We start from the raw sequence: 17,199 nt of genomic DNA, 5'->3' as shown, positions 1-17,199 counted from the left end.
CATCAGTTAGAAGGTTTAGCCAGACTCTGTTCATGTTATCATACCCTCATATAACTTGAGACTGCTGCAAAACAAATCTTTATTAAGGGCCACTTAAGAAAGGATGAAACACAGAAACTAAGCAGTCTTATAATTTCTTGGTCAGGAGAGCTTCATCTCTTTAGACTCTGCAATAATAATGGTAACTCAATCGTAACTGGAGCTAGACAGAGTGAATGTTTCCTAAGATCCACACACCGTGGCACTGTGTTTTTTGCCATACCAGGAAAATTCATTAGTTTCACAAGGTTACTTCAGATTTTCCCCAGTTCAGCATGAGAATGTGGGTGGTCTGATGAAACATGCAGAATTTTGAAACCTTGAAGAAGGAGTACAGGCATTTTTTTCACTTATTTCCTCACTGTTTCAAAACACCAAGCAGACGAGGTGACGAAACAACACAGCCTCAACCTTTTCTGTGTATTGCCAGCTTTTGCCAACGATGAAAGACAATTTTCCAATTTATTAATTATTTTAATCGTTGGGATTCTGAGAGAGTCTCATGGAAATTAAGAAGTAGGAGGTAACTATCTTTGTCAGAAAGGCAAGCCGGCTTTGCACTGACTAGAAAGGGTATCTTTTCCACCTCCACATTAATTACTTTTCGCTTTGCGCAGTGTTATGTAACACTGCTTTCAACCTGCCTTGCAATTGAAGTTTCCTGACCCAAACCAAGAAGGGACCTGCTCCCTTACTGCCACTGAAACTTCACACTGGCAGGAAAACAGGACACATCAGTTGGAGAATTCCAGACTGCACTGCTGAGTTAACTGGCTGCAAGAGAGAGAAAAGGGATACCATCCAAGCTGGAGTGGGTAACAAAACCGAGAGATCCAAGAAAATACTGCTTGTTTCCCCCCCATAACATGGAAGTGAGACACAGGAGAAAGGATCCCAGCAGGCCACCAGCTCACGCTGACAACAGAAAAAGCAATATAAGTTATTTTTAACAACCCCCTCTCACATTATTCTCTGCTACAAGCAGTAGGAACAGGATGTACATAGACCCAAATAAAACCTCAAATTGTTTTAAATTGTTTATTGAAACTCTGAAAAATTTTCTCTTCTGTTTGAACATTAGCTGTTTTATTACACCAAGGAATAATAACAGGAAAAAGGAAATATAACGAGAGAAAAAAAATACCACTATAGCAACAGAGACCTGAGCACTTGATACACAACCCCAACCGATTGCTTCACTATGACATCATCTGGTGTCTCAGATCTGTTTCAGCCAAGGCAAGCCCAACTCAACAGGTAAAGGACAGGGAAGTCCACCAAAGTGTCAGTGTTTTGGTTTAGGTTCCCTACAGTTTACTTACTCTCTCTTCTGGGACCATGTGCAGTTTCACAACTGAGGGAACAAGCAAGGGTACCAGCCTAGCCCAGGCTGGCAGAGTACTCACCCCTGACACCTCAGGGTTAAATGGGAAGAAACACAGATGCTGTAAGAAAATTACTCCTACCCTAGGACACTGGCTCTCTTTTCCAGGGGAAATGAAAAGTGGTTAAAGGAGTTGGGAGAAGTCAGAGAGGAAGCAGAACTCTGAAAAAAAGAATGTACCCTCAGCAAGTTTGCTGATGACACCAAGCTGGGAGGAGTGGCTGACACACCAGAAGGCTGTGCTGCCATTCAGAGAGACTTAGACAGGCTGGAGACTTGGGCGGGGAAAAACCTGATGAAGTTTAACAAGAGCAAGTGTAGAGTTTTGCATTTGGGGAAGAAAAACGCCATGCACCAGTACAGGTTGGGGGCTGACCTGCTGGAGAGCAGTGTAGGTGAAAGGGACCTGGGGGTCATGGTAGACAGAAGGATGACCATGAGCCAGCAGTGTGCCCTTGTGGCTAAGAAGGCCAATGGCATCCTGGGGTGTATTAGAAAGGGTGTGGTTAGTAGGTCAAGAGAGGTTCTCCTCCCCCTCTATTCTGCATTGGTGAGGCCACATCTGGAATATTGTGTCCAGTTCTGGGCCCCTCAGTTCAAGAAGGACAGGGAAGTGCTTGAAAGAGTCCAGCGCAGAGCCACAAGGATGATTAAGGGAGTGGAACATCTCCCTTATGAGGAAAGGCTGAGGGAGCTGGGTCTCTTTAGTTTGGAGAAAAGGAGACTGAGGGGGGACCTCATCAATGTTTACAAATATGTAAAGGGTGAGTGTCAAGACGATGGAGTTAAGCTTTTTTCAATGAAGACCAGTGATAGGACAAGGGGTAATGGATACAAGTTGGAGCATAGGAGGTTTAAGATGAATATCAGGAAACATTTTTTTTACTGTAAGAGTGACAGAGCACTGGAACAGGCTGCCCAGAGAGGTTGTGGAGTCTCCTTCGCTGGAGACATTCAAAACCCGCCTGGATGCCTTCCTGTGTGATGTACTCTAGGTGACCCTGCTCTGGCAGGGGGGTTGGACTAGATGATCTTTCGAGGTCCCTTCCAACCCCTAGGATTCTATGATTCTATGATTCTATGAAAAATATCTGGGATGTGGATTCCCCACTCTGAGACAGAAACAAACTCATGAAACAATGTTCAAAGATCTGCAGATCCTAAAATTTCTCCTTATACCTACCACACTGTAAAATAAAATCAACCTCTTGCTAGAAGAACTGACTTGTCTGTTTCTTTTACAGGTGAAGCCTGTAATTCCAGAGTTAAAACCTGGAAGGATGGAGGTGCTCTAAGGAGGTCACACAGTGCAATTACCATGCTATGATGTCTGGACCAAAGCTTACCTGCTCCAGGGCTAGGCCACCAGCAGCTTCAGACACAGCTCCAAAGACTTCAGAGACTGAATTACAGGCAGCAAGTTTCTTTGAGCACAAGAACAACTAACGGAGGCCATAAGTCATTTCACCTTTCTTTCATTAAACTCATCTTATAGCTAGGAATGCAAAACTATTTCACAGGAATTCTGGGATGGTTAATGCAAATCAAATCAGTATCTACAAATAATTTGTTCCCAGAAGGTGAGCTGTTTACACACTAGAACAGCATGAAAGGAAGGTGATTGCATTGCACAAAAATACAGCCATAGCACTGCAACTATTTATTTCTACAAGTCCAAATTTGGTAAACTATTTACATCTGTCTAGAGATCCAAAAGCCTTACAGATTGACAGAGAGGAGACTGAGATTCAATACAAACATGCAAAAACTAGCTGCAATAAAAGCCACTGTGGAAAAAAATTTGATGGGAGGAGGCTCTGTCCTTAGTCAGGTAAGCACTCAGCCCTGAACACCTATTCAGAGTAACCAGAGAAAGAACCAGGAAAGAATGGTCAGAAAGCTTCATCTAATGCTCTGAGAGGTATGTGCAGTCTAGTTTCTAAGTGATCCCTTCACCTCAATTCTCAATAACATCCAGTGCTGAACATACAGGTGGTACAGGAAAACAGCTGAGCAGGACACAGGTACAGAATGGGAAATTCCCACTGATCTGGGGACATGCCACATTCAGTGTATGTGCTCAAACCCAGAGAACTCAGTGATCGTAGAACAATGAAAGGACTATCATACAAAATCACAAGCTAATTAGCAAAAAAAGCAATAATCTGTTCAGTCAGAGGCATATGCTAAGAATATGCAAGAACAAACATCATAGCTGTGGTTAAGAAACAATCCTTCAATTGGTTTTCTGATCTCAACGCATAATCATTTTGAACAAAGTTTATAAAAAATAGGCTGTGCCCCAATATCCTGTGGGTGAGGAAAATCCAGTATATGTAGTTTAGCAATAGCATTTTATACAGTGCCATTTTATACAGCGTCACAAAGGAAAAGCTGAGAGCAGTTGGAGAAGATGGGAAAATTACAGGTGAATGAGGAAATGACTACAAGGGAAGAACAAGAGGCTGTGCAAAAAAAAAGGGGGTCATGTGAGCTGAATGCCAAGAAAAAGCTGAGAATTCTTTGGCAGCAGTTTTGAGCGCAGAAAACACTAATGGCGGGGCCTGCAGGAAAGCTGAGAGGGGAGCTGGGGGGCGAGAGATCGTACCACAGGGGAGCAGCGACCCTCCCAACTTCTGCCTCCCCCGGTGTGGGCCCGGCACAGCTACTTACCTGGTCACCAAACAGCATCGGAGCCAAGGATGGCTGACCAGCACCCAGCCCTGGTGCCAGGACCCTTTCTGAACAACAGCAAGCGACCGAGGCACGTCCTTTGCCCGAGGAGCCATCGTGGCCTTGCCCGGCAGGAGCCCGCAGCAGCCGCGCCTCAGCCGCCTCCTCCAGCACCTCCATCCAGCCCCCACGGGGAAGCAGCTTTTCACACCCAGCCATCGGAAGGACGTGATTTTGGCGGCAGGCCCCGCCGGCAGCCCCGTTGCGACTCCAGTGCAACTTCTCTCCTGGGCCCGACAGAAGTTCTGCCTGAGGGAGAAGTTCTGAGGAGGGAGCTTAGTTAGTCCTGAAGAATCTTCCTCTGCCCCTTCGGCTGGCAGCGGTCGTATTTAAGAACTTCCCAGCCTCAATACTTAGAAGTCACCTGAATTTTTGTGGCCACCATCTGAGGGTGACAAATGGCCCCCGTGCATCAGTTTCAGCTTTCAGTTTTGGTGGAAAATACGTTTAAGACTGATGTTCTGAATCTTGTGATTCTTACTGCTTTGCTAAAGATCAGTAGGTACAGTAAAGTTAAAGTGATGCCAGGTGTAGCTTTATTTCTGATCTGAATAAACTAAATAAATTGATTTAAAATGCTGTTTTTACGTGGCATTACAGGCTGTAATGGCCAAAGTTAAAAATGTGCCAGATGGATATTAAAGCCTCTAACGCAGAGTAGCAGCACATACCTCTGATTAAAAGTGCTCCCTGAGAAACGGCACGTCTCCCTTTATCTGCAACAAAAAACCCAGAACTCTGCCATGCAAACTGAATTTTATTAACTTGATTCAGGGTCTGTCACTCATTTTTCAACATCTTACATGTACCTATAATACATGTCACGGTTCATCCATTTGGTGAACTGTGTTTATTTGTGCTTCTCCCATGAACTCTCAGTAATTTGCCCACCAGGCCAGCTCCTTTACAAAAACTTACTGGAGTCCAAATTATTAAAAAAAAACACAACATCTTTCCATTATTAATAAGAAATAAAGGCTGCAACCTGTTTCTCTGTTTCTGCTGTCTATTTAGATTAGCAAGTTCTCAGTTACTGATTTTTCAGTGTGTAAATGGCACTTGGCACTTGGCCCATCATTCGTCCCAGCCTTGCTGGGCTTCCCAGAGCAAATCTAACAATACAAAGCATTTGTTTTAGAGCAAGATTCACCTTATCTATCAGTAGTTGCCCATAAAATAGCCATCTCCTCCACACTAAATCATTCATACCTTCTGTCTAATTCACACAAAAACGTACCTACGAATGTTAATTTTTCACCCTTGTCATACATGCTTTCAGGATGAATGGCACTTTTTATTCCTCAGCAATTATCCAGCCCAGACACAGTATATGCCACCTTAGTCATGTGTCAATGTATTAGTATCAGTTTCCTCAGAGAAAAAAAAGCAGTCCACAGACTAAATGCTTGCCTTGGGTCAACTGGACAACTAGTGCTAAAGTTTTAAAAATGGGGGGAAAATGGCTTTAACAAATTTAAATGAGCTTAAATCAAATTTCCAAAAGAGTTTGGTCTTCCTCAAAAATGAAACCTGGTGACACTAGCAAAATGGCATTATTCCTCCCCATTTTTCTGTAGTGAATTCTTAAAAGCACAAAGCAAAATTTTCATGGTACGTATCTTCCCGACAATAAAAATCCAGATCTTTAAAAAAACCTGATTTTTAATCTCATGAGTAAAAATATTTCTCCATTCAGCAACTGACATTTTCAGACTTGAATGCAGGGAATCACAAAACACCATAGTCTACAATAAAAGATTAAAAAAACCAAACCAACCAAACAAAAAAAAACACAAAAACCAAAACCAACCAAACAAAAAGAAAACCTGAAAGAAAAAAACAAACCACAACTTCAGGAATAAAGACAAGATTAGCATCACACTTTTGGCTATGACCAATAGCTCCAAACACTACTCAGGCAAAGGACCACCATGGAGCATACCCAGCTGTAGGCTCTTGAGGTGGCCTGACCCCTCCAAAGGAAGCAATCTGTGCAGCATTTTTATACTGTGTGTCTTCAGCCCCTTCATCTGCTGGGCAACTGCTCTCTGCTGTGTCACCATCAAAATCCCCATGACCCTGCAAGTGCAGCCAAGAGCAGGCAGGTCTGTTTCAGCCACAAAGTACAATTTCACTGTATGTGACCTCACCTGGATGCAAACAAACAAACAAACCAAAAAGACAGCACTGAGAAAATCACTGCCTTCATAGATCAGATTAGTGTCAAAGAAGGGACAATGGTTCAGAAACTTGGGGTTGTGGTTTTTTAATTTATTTTTAGTATCTTGCCCTTGATCATGTCCATCTTACAAGAGTGAAATTACACTTGCTGTTTCAAAAGAAAGGAACATCTAAAGCAATGCAGGTGCAAATGGGTTTTTCCTGAGTAAACTAAGGATTACAAGTGGCTCCCAAAAAGCAGCATCAGCTGTCCCTAACAATTTTCAGGAAGCCTGAACTTCATACAAATATCCTACAAATCTTACAGTTTTGCAACAGCAGATACCAAGGTCCTTCCAGCAGGTATCTGAGCACCCTTTAAGCAGGATGCCAGGTCACTTTTTATTTTATTTTTTCACCACAAAGGCAGGTCATCTGAAGCATGATTAACTGAAAGAGGTTTTCTGAGGTAATACCAGGAAGGTCATTCCAGGCTCAGGTGTGCTCCCAAGGGCAGACAATGTAGGCTGCTATTTTAGCCACAAGCTTCTCCTGAAAAATCACTGGACAAAAATCAAAATCAGCAATGTCCTACTAATAAAACACAGCCTTCCCCGCCCCACAAGAATGCCATGAAAATCAGTTAATTAACAAACTAGGAAGAACATAATTACAGATTGTAGGATATCTTTATCACTATGAATTTGTCATCATATTTATCACTGTTTCCTGCCATCACATACAAAGAACATGTCTTCAGTGCAGTTAGTTTAATTTACAAGCTCCAAAATAATAATTTCTCACCTCTATTGACATTTCTGGAAGATATTTTTGCCTTAGAAGAAGCCAACACAAGTACTGGTGAGGCACAAAGCAGCTTGAGGCTTTTATCTGCCTAAACAACCAAATAATGGTGATAGAAAAGTGGTATTTTTTCTCCCAAGCACATTCACAATCAAAACAAGGAAAAGAGGTGTCCCAATTCAGCAAGGTAAATATATGGCATCTCATTAGCATAAAAGTTTAGTTGAAATAATGTTCAGATGCTATAATCAGCACTTCAGACATCAAATTCCATAAGTATTCCTTATGATTAACAGGAGCAGATAAAGATACAGTCAGATCATTGCAGGAGCAAACTGACAGAGGTCACTTCAAAGGCCACGTTCTTGGAGCTGAAGCTTTGCCAGGGAATCCTATGTGCTGTATTCTTCAGATGTGAGCATTGATTCACACAGCAGGTCAGCAAGCAGCACTAGGGTGAAAGGCTAATAACCCTACAGTGAAATCAACATCACCAGCACGTGCAAAATATTCCCAAAGCCATCCCGGAAATAACCTCTCTACATTTGCCTAAGAAAACCACTCCAGGTGTCTTCAGTTTGTTCCTAACATGATCTGTCTCCTTCACCTGTAAAAGTTTTTTTTAAAAAAGTTATTAAAGCTGGATTAATTTGACTCATGAAGCTTTTTCTTATAGATGGACCGAGGAGTAAAACATTATCTGCTTTGGGAAAATGCACCACCATGCCTTTCAAAACATGAAGAGAAAACTGCACCCTAGTGTTAGGATCCCACGGCCCTCACACTGTAACACAGCTGAAAAGGGATTTGAAGTCATCAAAACCTTTCCACTTCTCTACAACTGTTTATAAAGCAAGTAAAGAAACACATCTTCTCTCCAATCCAGCCTAGATGATTAATTAACTGATGCAACAGCAAAGCTGCAGCTGCGTTTGCCAAGTTATCATCCTCAGGACCATAATTAACACAGAGAAAGTTCCAGTGGGAATCGGGCTTGAATGGCAATGCTCCTGAGGTTCTTGCTTCAGAGCAGCTTAATTCTCTGAACCCTTCAGTTCTGTCTAATGCCTCTTGGAGGCAGCTAAGGCTCAGTATGCTTTTTACTGGCCTCAAGGATCATTCTGGCTGACAGAAACCTCTGACCTAAGTATTTGCTTCTAAAATAACAGTGCCTTGCATATACTTCCCCTTTATCCTCATTTCTTTCATGCAAGCAATAAAAGCACAAGAGGGAAGCCCACAGCTAAAATGGGAGAAGGGGGCAGATTTCTCCCTTCAACTTGACTTGTGGATTTGTTTGTAAATTCTGTAGTTTAAGGAGACAAGAGATTATAGTGTTGGCTAAATATACTGAACTATACCCTAGTATTGTTTTGGCTTTCTTCCCCCAACATTCACACTCTCTACAGGCATACAGCTCTTAGCCATGGATATTTATGCCTCATGGCATAAAACCCAAATACCAGACTGAAGCAATATGTTATCTTAACACAGTGGATTTTTTTATGTTTTTGGTTTACCTAATGGAGATATTCCCATTTTCGGCCTTGATAAATGCATCAACCAGTGTGCAAGATTTCCCAGTTCCTCCCAGAGACACCAGTTTACCCACAGACAGCAGCTCCTAATGAGGCAAGACAGTTCTCTCTCCTCTAAAACAAATGCAAAGAGAGGACATCCTTGATCTTTTATTGCCTAAGTGTTTCTGGTGCAATGATCTACTTGCAGCTGACATTTGAAACTTGAAGCTAAAGAGAAATCCACAGATGGAATTTGAAGGTCATCCAAACACAGCTTAAAACCTGCTCTGTTTTGCTCCCTCATGTAGCCTCGACACAAGCCTCTGGTTGTAAGCTATCCTGTTCTTTTTTTCCCTCCAACTTGATCATCTGGTATATCAATTTATGACTGGCCAGGGAAGAGCAAAAATACATTTACAGAGACTTTCCTAATACTTTCTTTTAAAGCAGCAAAGCTGAAAAACTTGATTTTGCTTTTTAACTTACCCTGTTCAAAGAAAAAAAACAACAACAATTATCTTTTCCCCAATAATCCCATGGCACTGAACTAGAAATAGACTTGCCCCATGAAATGCTGTGATAAATGCCTGTTACATCTTTCCAGGACAGTGTATTAGAGATACTGTGATGCTCCCTGGGCTGCCAAGTGGACCTAAAAGACCTTGTGTTTGTAGTTCAAGACTGTTGAATTTTATACCTATGCAAAAAGTCTAACTATGTTTTTGCATAAAAGCTGACTACGTGTGCAAAGGATTAGCTCACATCTGCATGACACGTAAATCCCACTTAAGCCTATTTCAAATATCATTAACATTCTTCTTGCACAAATGAGACAGCACTACTCTGGATTAGGTAATGGGAGACATACTTAGCATGTTGGACTAGATGTCAGGGGAAGGAACAACATAGCATTACTAGGGTATGCTATCATCTGTGCCTTCTGACCCCCTTTACTAGAACAGCCTCATCTTATATATCCTCTCCTATACCCTGACCTCCACCTGCCATCATAGATCACACTAATAATTGACACCTCCTATGTTGAATCACAGAGTAGGAGAGAAGCTGCAGCACTGAGGAAAGTCTGCATTAGCCTGTACTTAGCAGTGGACCATCACAGAACTAGGGCCAGCTGTGAATGACATCAGTGGTAACACAGACATGAAACTTCCTAATTGAGGTGCTCTGATTCTTGTTAAACACACCAACAATTGTTTGCTATAAAGACCCAGCTATTTTAAATTACATACTTGCTTAGTAAACCACAAATTCAGGCTCACTTATGAAGTGGGCACAGCTAAGTAATAAATGCTTCTGAGATAAAATCACAAAAGCCTAGTGACACAGACCCCTTCACAACCACAAACTCCAGTCTGAGTTTGGACCACGAGTGTTCACGTTGACAGGCAAGGCCTTGAGCCACCTCATTTGTCCTATATCCTCATCAGGCAGTTGTGTTCACCAGACTGGCATGACAGTTTGCACTTGAAAGAAAGGACCAATTTACAGGTGATAGCTGATGGCTGTGACGGTAAGAGATGATGCTCAAAACGTGTTCCAGGACTGCTTTCTCAAATTATTTTCAACAAGTCACTGTTCTTAAAGCATCTACCATCACCTGCTCTGACTTCTGGCAATAACATTTATGATGCTGCACATAAGTCTCAGGAAATGCCTGCTAACCAGGTACTTCCCAATGAACTTCTCTAGCACCAATGTAAGCACGGCTTCTCACTGCCTGGCTCTGTATGTGGGCTATGCAATACTCTGTCTTCCAGAACTGGCATTTCTTGACCAAAGAAGAAAACTTCCTTACCAAAACTGAAAATCCTCTAAATACAGGTGAGGGGACTTCACAGATTAGCTTCTACAATCTGCCTGCAGATTTCTCAGACCTGTTGAAAGAGAAATTGTTCTGCAGCTCCTGACCCCATCGCAAGGCAGCGGTTAGACTCAGCCCTCAGCTCACCTGCACAAGAATAGAAGCAGTTGTGTCAAGTCTAGAACTGCTATTCTGGTCATCAGGAAAGGCAGAAAACCACCAGGGGCAATAATTTTAATTATTTAAGAGCTTGATCATCAAATGAGGGAGCATTGATTAACAAAGTTCCTTTACTGCATTTTGCATTAAAATCATCAAACCTCAAAGCTTTGTAAAGTAGACCAATATAGCTACTCTTGAGCAGCTGTCTTCAGCAGAGAAACTGCTGAAATGCAAAGTCCAAGAGGAAAAGAAGTCACCAGGTGTTAGCTAGACCACATGTTGACAAAATAAAGATAACACTTGAAGCCATTTACATTTATAATCCTGCTGGTTTTCATTCTATCCAGATGTGCCACACATGGTGAAAAAACCCTCAATGACAAGCTGAGCAGCATACTGGGGAAAAATGTGCACGAATGCAACAAAAAGGACAGAGGAATTTTTAAATTAATCTCAGAGGCATGCCTAAAGCCACATCAAAAGCTGTATCCATACCCAAACTAATACAAAGCTTGGAAACTAGTAACAATGAAGTCACAGTCACATGGATTTCAGCTCTGTCTATTCACCAAAACATACAGGTCCTCTCCTAAAACTCAAGCTACTGTGACTTCCCTTGTGCAATTACCCAAACTATCTCAATTACAGATGTTATGTCATGTCATATGGCAAGTTACAATCACACCCCTGAGCTGCAGACAGGAGCAACAGGAGGCTTTGATTCCTGCATACCTCAACTTCAGCAACACCAATACAGTTCATACTCCTGTATGTGGCACCACTTCCAGTCTCCTAGTCATGCTTGACCTTGATATCTGCCTTCAAGTAACCATGACAATCTCATTCTGGTCCTAACAAAACACTCACAAGGCCAACTCAGAAGTTGAGGGAAAGTGTCATGAAAGTATTGTTCTTCCTCACAGGAAGCTGGACATCACAACCATGAAAGAAGGAAAACTCAACAATAATAACGTGTATTGAATATATATTTTAGCCCAGAAGGATGCTGACAGGCTCATTTTCAAGGAAATAGAAATACTGTTATACAAGGGAACTTGTCCACTGAATCTAATACCATCCTCTGTACTCAGCACAGAATTAAAGTCAACACACAAGCCAGCAGTAAGTCATTCAACCACCCAGTAATGCTGCATTCACTCTCTTCTGCTTTTGGGGCCATCTCTCTGGAAAAGCTAGGGCAGAAAGCTACAGCAACAGAGGGCTTGGGGAGATATCTGGGAATAAGATGCACCCTAAATGCAGTTTAGAAGTATAGGCTCTGGGCAATTAGCAGGTCCCAAGTGCCCTACAGAGCATTACCAAGAAAGAAGTACTTCTTATTTGTTTTGACCTATATAGAAACAAAATACTGGAAATTATCTTCCTGGTTTCCATTTACTTGTCCGGCAATTCACCCCAAGCATCTCAAGCATCTTCACACCAAGCTCCTTCAGAGCTGAGAAAACAAGATTAAATTTCTCAGCAGATTGCATAGCAAACAGCCACCTGAAGGACCCAGTCCAATCCTAATGTGACTTTACTAATTCCACTGTGCTTACATTAGAGTTGAATCCGGCCGCTACATTGCTCCACTTAACACAGCTTCCCTGCATGACTAAAGCTCTGCTCAGCTCCAGATGGTCAAAAGCCAAATAAATTGAAAAAAAGCCATTGCTAAATATCTGCTTTAAAAAAAAAAAAAAAAAAAAAAAAGGCAGAAGAAATCAAAGTGGGAACATTAACTCAGCATCAGAAAACATAATGCAACAAGCTGCCTTAAGCTGCCTTCCCTTTCATAGCTCACTTTTGCAAGGTATTTACTCTGCAAAAGGTGATGAAAAGATGAACATGCAATAAAAATATGCAATAAATCTCTGCCCCTAGCTACTGAACAACCTCTCAGCTCTCTTCATCCTGCTGACAGAGTTTATGTCCTCCAAGACGGAAAGCCACCATGCTCTAAATTAGAGGTAAGACTTTCATGCCCCTACTGGCATACAAGCTATTTCAAAGAGTCATTAAAACTAAAACCCAACTATATCCACATACTTCCTTTAGAGAAGGCATGACTAGAAAGCAAACTATGCACTAGGCAAAAAAATGGGTCCTAGCCTGTGGTTCTGCTAACCCACAAATCATAAGCAGCAGCAGCTGATCATGAAGAACTGAATAAAAGCACCTATATACATGCACACACAATTTGTAGAGTTCCTTATTTCTCCAGCAGTTTTCCAACGTGGCTGCCAGGATGGCAAGAGAATTCCACTGCACTAACCTACATCTGACATCAGTCAGTACACTCTAGAAACAGCTAAAAGTAATTTTCACACCTTCCTTTTTGGATAGCTTGTTATCTAGCATGTCCTAGATCAGATAAAGCAGACTGTGGAGGAAGTAAGAGATTTTTACCTAGATTCTTGTAACTGCCAGGGCAAAAGACTCCCCAGCAATCACAATGCCTACCTTTATAGTTTCAAATGGGGGGAACACTAATTCACCTTCATGAAGCTTAAGAATCATTGTATACACAATCAACATTATTTTACTCATGTCAAAGTATAACTATCTTCATTATCAACTAAATTTCTAAACATCAATTTCTATTGAGGCTCCCTGTACTGCTGTCACATATAAACGGGCATGCAAACCCACTTGTTTTAAACAAAGTCTCCAACATAGGGGTTCAGACCAAACACAGCTGAATAAACCTGTATATTCCATAGCACAGAACCTTCTAAATTGCAAAACACTTACTAATGGTACAAGGGACTCAAAAAAGCTTTGTGTCTCCTCCTGCCTCAAGGCAGGATGAACCATCTCTACAACCATTCCTCTGTTCTTGTGTTTTCCTCTACTTTATTTCACGACTAGAAATCTGACCAATTCATCTCTCTGATTAGCACAAATCTGGAATTACTCCACAGTTATTCCAGATTTACACAGCACAAGAGATACAGCTTGTCTTCAAAGAGCTCTGCTACCAAAAATACTTTTTATCAATATACTCTTTGCCCATAAAATAAGCACTGTTGTTTCTAAATAGTCATTCAGGCAAGACATAGATCAGAAATAAAAGACATGCTGATTCTTTTTTTAAGCACTTGGGAAAGATCTAATTGCTGTCTGTCTCACCCTCAGATACTACAGAATACTATGTGCAAGTGTAACCAACAGCACTGACTGACATTTTCAAGACATATAAAGCAGGAAAGCAACCACTTTAGAAAGGCTTTTAACTTCCAATTCCTAGTGGAAAATACCCCAGTTAACAGGGTTTCCTGATTGCCCTAGGAAATCTTGTCATACTTCTGTTTGAAACATCAACTTGTTGTGCATAGAAAGCATTAGTAAGAAAAAAACTAACTATGTATTCATGCAAAACAGCAGTAGAATCTGCTTGTAAGTAGCAACACAGACTGTGTCACTCAGCAGGATGGAAACACACCAGGGCTGGAGCTGTTCAGTCTCACTGACAATCAGCTCTTTCCTCTGCAAACACAGAAACATGGCACCAAATTCCATTTTGTATTTTTCCCCTCAAAAGTCACATGCTTGCAACACGTGCTTCCCTCTCCCTTTCCAAGCCCTTGACTCCAGGCCCATAAGCTTGTGTGATGTTGCTAGAGAAGCACAACTCCATAAAGCTGGGAGAGAAACTTAATTGCTTAAAAATAGGATCTGGCAGAGCACCAGCTCCTAGATAAGTCTGTGAAGTGTTCGGAGGTTTTAGGCAGCCAAGAGTTTTTCCTCAGGCGATTACCAACCAGTACTTCCCTCTGCTCCCTTTAGAAAATTACAAAAATATTTGCAGCAATTATAAGGACAGTTATTCCAGCACACACTCCTCTTGACTAACCACTGGGTTGCTTGGAGTGTCTGAAAAAAACCCAAAGAAATAAAAACAAAAAGCTTTTTTTACATCAGAACACTTAAAACTCCGTTCTGTAACTCTCCAAACATTCTCTACTCCCATCACTTTTAATCTGTATTAGGTCCAGGGCCAGTTCTGGTGTGTGTCAGTTCTGCCTCAGTACCATCTTGATTTCCATGTATACTCACTCACCTCACTCTGCTTTAAGTATGTCTTTCGCTCCCCTTTCTCAGGTGCCCTTCTATTCCTCTTCCACTCTCTACAGCTCTCACTCACTGTCTCCTTCACTCACTGCTCTCATGACTTCTCAGTCTCCAGAGGAAAGTGTAGACAGCAAATTTAACCAGGGCAGAACAAGGCCAAATCTTGACCTTAGAAAACTGAGTCATAATCTGTATTAGTTACACACAGATCTTGCTGGACCTGTACATTTGGAGGGAGGGTTCAGCTATGGAAACTGAGTATCACACAAAAAAACATTCCACATAACTCCAATAATTTCTCAGGAACAGGAATTGTGTAGAACAGAGCATGAATTAACCCCCTCCCTTCTTTCACATGGCTGCAGTGAGAACAGGTGATTACAGTTTCTTTAGTTATTTCCTATACATAGACTCCAAATCTGTTTATGTGTACACATACACATTCAGACACATGCACATGAACACCCAAGTGATCTTTGCTGGGGTTACCCCTTCCCTGTTCATTAGTTTCCACTGGCTGCCTCCTGACCTACCCTCTCTCAGCCATTCCCTTGGGCAGCAGCACCAACAAACTCTTCTAAAAATACCTCCTGAGCATCATAAATAGCAAGCTGGTAGGGTTCTTAATCCTCCTTCAGGCACATAGTCTTTTTGCTTTTGACAAATACATAGTGGCAATAATTGACAGAGAATAAAGTGCATCTTATAGTACCGGTCTGCTTGGCCTGTGTGCCTTGCAGAAAGGAAAAATGAGAAGTCCCAGTATCGACAAAAGCTGTCAACAGAGGACAAGCGAAAGCGGGAGAAATTGCTTTTGCAAAAAGCTACAAAATCCCCCAAACCTAAATTTTGAGCACATTTAACTCAATCAGATTTACTGCCCAAAACACAAGACCAGTGTTATTAAAGAAGACTTCAGATCCACAGATTATCTGCATCAAGCAGGGAGCCAGGCAGCAGGAAAACCCTCAGCAAAAGAAGGGGAAGGTTCAGTCTAGCCTTGCTGAACCTCTTCAGACCCTCAAACCACGTAGAACAAGCCAAGTGCCCAGAGCCACGGCAGCCTGGCCAAAGGAAGAACAATACCTTGCTCTTTCAGGGCACTTGACTCTCGAAACACTATACCAAACATCACGTGAACCTCTCAACATCCCTGACACATAGACTTGAAAACCCCCTATGTTACCCACAAACTGAGGTCATGTTATACCTAGATGTACAAAATACATTCAAGATCCTAAAATCAACTGCCATTTGAGATGAAGTTTTCAGCCATTTTCCTTCCTTCCTTCCTTCCTTCCTAGTTTTAAAAGATCAAACCTTGAAAAACTTGCCACTGTCCAGCTGCTGCTCTAAAGGAAAACATCACAACTGCTGTTTCCTATAGAAAGATGTAGGAAATTGTTTACTATGTTGCAAGTATAGAAAGAAACATAGTATCACTGTGGTAACTATAGGAAATCCAAAGACGTTGGCCATTCCATTTAAAATTTAGAAATTTTCAGAAAGAAAGCAAGCAAGAAACGGCATCAGAATTTTATTGTAAATCAATCACGTTATTTATTCACATAATCAGTTAATCAGAGCCTCTTTCTCTGAAAAATCAGACTCCAAATGTGCATTGCACATCTAAGTACACAAAACATTTTTGTAATTTATCTTAAACACTAAAACATCTGCCAGCATAAAATAGAAAAAAAAATATTTGTAGGCATTTTTGGACACAGATTACTTCAGGTCAAGTCAGAAAGCATCCCTAAGCTGCAACCACCAAAGTCTTTCATCAGTTATTTTGGATTAAGTCAGTAAAACTATGAGAGAAACAAGACATAGGCTTTTTATAGAAACTGCCAGTTCAACAATGATTAAAGTTTTATTATTCCTCCTTAGATCAAAGTCTGGACTGGATAATTTTGGGATCATCTCTAGCTCATAAGGTAGAATAAACAGTTTTGCATAGCCACATTATTACATAACAATATTGTCTTCTTGCAATGTTTTGTCCTTATTTATATATGCCAGAGGTTTTTAATGGATCGTCTGATTATAATTTAATTGTTTTATTGGCTTACTAGGACAATAACAGATAAAATTATACAACAGCAGCAGCAGACCATAGAAACATTCAAATTCTGTCCTGTGTATTTGCATTTATATGTAGAGAATATTCATGAGAACAGGTGAAACTAAGATTAAAAAGAAAACAAAAACTAGGCACAATTCCAGTCCAAGATAATAGGTCTTACAGTTCTGCTCATTATAAACCACTCAAGACACCTGCAGATTTCCTTTTGTGGAACAGAGGCATCCAGACACACCTCAGCACAGCCTGCTCATGCGTGTACACACCCTTCTGACTGGAATAAAGGCCTCAGCACAGAATATTAGGATACTTATATTATGTTGAGTATTGTTAATAGGCATAAAACATTACTACACAGGTAATGCTCAGCACAATTCCTTTTGCAACTAAACCTAATTTTAAGGGTGCCTAGATTTGT

At 41.3% G+C, this 17,199-nt stretch overlaps 1 protein-coding gene and 1 long non-coding RNA gene across 4 annotated transcripts in view; both read right to left on the bottom strand.

The window, feature by feature from the left end:
• Positions 1 to 17,199, bottom strand: part of ABLIM1 (actin binding LIM protein 1) — a 209,437-nt gene that overhangs the window by 171,398 nt on the left and 20,840 nt on the right. The window lies entirely within an intron of this gene.
• LOC127384153 (uncharacterized) lies at positions 6,407 to 8,758 on the bottom strand. Its single transcript, XR_007889384.1, has 2 exons — positions 8,641 to 8,758; positions 6,407 to 7,727 (listed from the first exon to the last, which is right to left on the bottom strand). It is a non-coding gene; the product is annotated as an uncharacterized LOC127384153 (long non-coding RNA).

This window comes from Apus apus, chromosome 4, assembly GCF_020740795.1.
Source record: "Apus apus isolate bApuApu2 chromosome 4, bApuApu2.pri.cur, whole genome shotgun sequence".
Lineage (NCBI taxonomy): Eukaryota > Metazoa > Chordata > Aves > Apodiformes > Apodidae > Apus > Apus apus.
The sequence above is the reverse complement of the archived record's forward strand: the minus strand, read 5'-3'. Positions and strand labels throughout refer to the sequence as shown.